Source organism: Anneissia japonica, unplaced genomic scaffold (assembly GCF_011630105.1).
Source record: "Anneissia japonica isolate Jap-2015-1 unplaced genomic scaffold, ASM1163010v1 scaffold5403_len1031_cov72_single, whole genome shotgun sequence".
Lineage (NCBI taxonomy): Eukaryota > Metazoa > Echinodermata > Crinoidea > Comatulida > Comatulidae > Anneissia > Anneissia japonica.
Window position 1 is genome coordinate 1 of NW_022746515.1, and position 1,031 is coordinate 1,031.

Here is a 1,031-nt window from a genome sequence, read left to right on the forward strand (position 1 = left end):
GAAGAGAATAAATAAGGCGGGCAGATCTATTTTGCAGTCTTTGGAATATGATTATATCTTTCTTATTTATACTTTTAGGAAAGGCGTTGCAAAAATCAATTCTAAAGAGAGCAAGGACACGGACAGTATTGTTACTAGTGTGAAACTGATCGAATTTGCTAATTGATCGAACGGGAGATTTGAGTTACATGATCAGTGATTTTTATAATTGAAATGGACAGGATTTCTGAGAGTGGTACATCATGTCGTAACTAATAGCTTGTGGCCCTCAATACATAGAAAGAAATGCAATATATAACCTAAAAATAAATGTGAACTAAACACTAAAAAGAACTAGTAAATTGAAAACAAATAAACACCAGTATCATCACCATCATCATCATCACCCTCATCATCGTCATCATCGTCATCATCATCATCGTCATTATCATCATCATCATCATCATCATCATAATCATCATCATCATCATCATCATCATCATTATTATTATTATTATTATTATTATTGTTATTATAAACATTTATATTATTATTATTATTATTTTTTAAATTATATTTATTTTATAACAACCGTCCAACAGGAACTCTTTGTTCCCACTTACATGCGAAAATTGCAATAAACATCAAAAATATTATCAATACTATAAAATCACATGATATAAAAAGATTATTATTGTTATTATTATTATTATTGCAATGATTATTATTAATATTTCTATAATTACTATAAATATGTATATTACTGAAAATTATTTAAAATTACGTATTCAGTAGGATTACACGTCAGGTAGGGCAAAACATCACTCCTATGAAAATTTCCTGACGCAAACTCATACCCTAATAACACTTGCAGTACCCGCTGCTACTAGGGGATCGAATTCATCACTAGTCACCAAGCGCAAGCTCGGTGGTCTAGTGGTTAAGACATCAGGCTAGATACCTGGAGGTCGTGGGTTCGATTTCCACCCGAACTACTTGCGAATAATAATAATAATAATAATAATAATAAATAATAATAAATAATAATAAAT

General features: G+C 29.8%; 1 non-coding gene across 1 annotated transcript; it reads left to right on the forward strand.

The window, feature by feature from the left end:
* The first annotated feature begins 901 nt into the window (after positions 1-901).
* Positions 902-974, forward strand: Trnas-aga. Its single transcript has one exon. It is a non-coding gene; the product is annotated as a tRNA-Ser (tRNA).
* Positions 975-1,031: the final 57 nt, after the last annotated feature.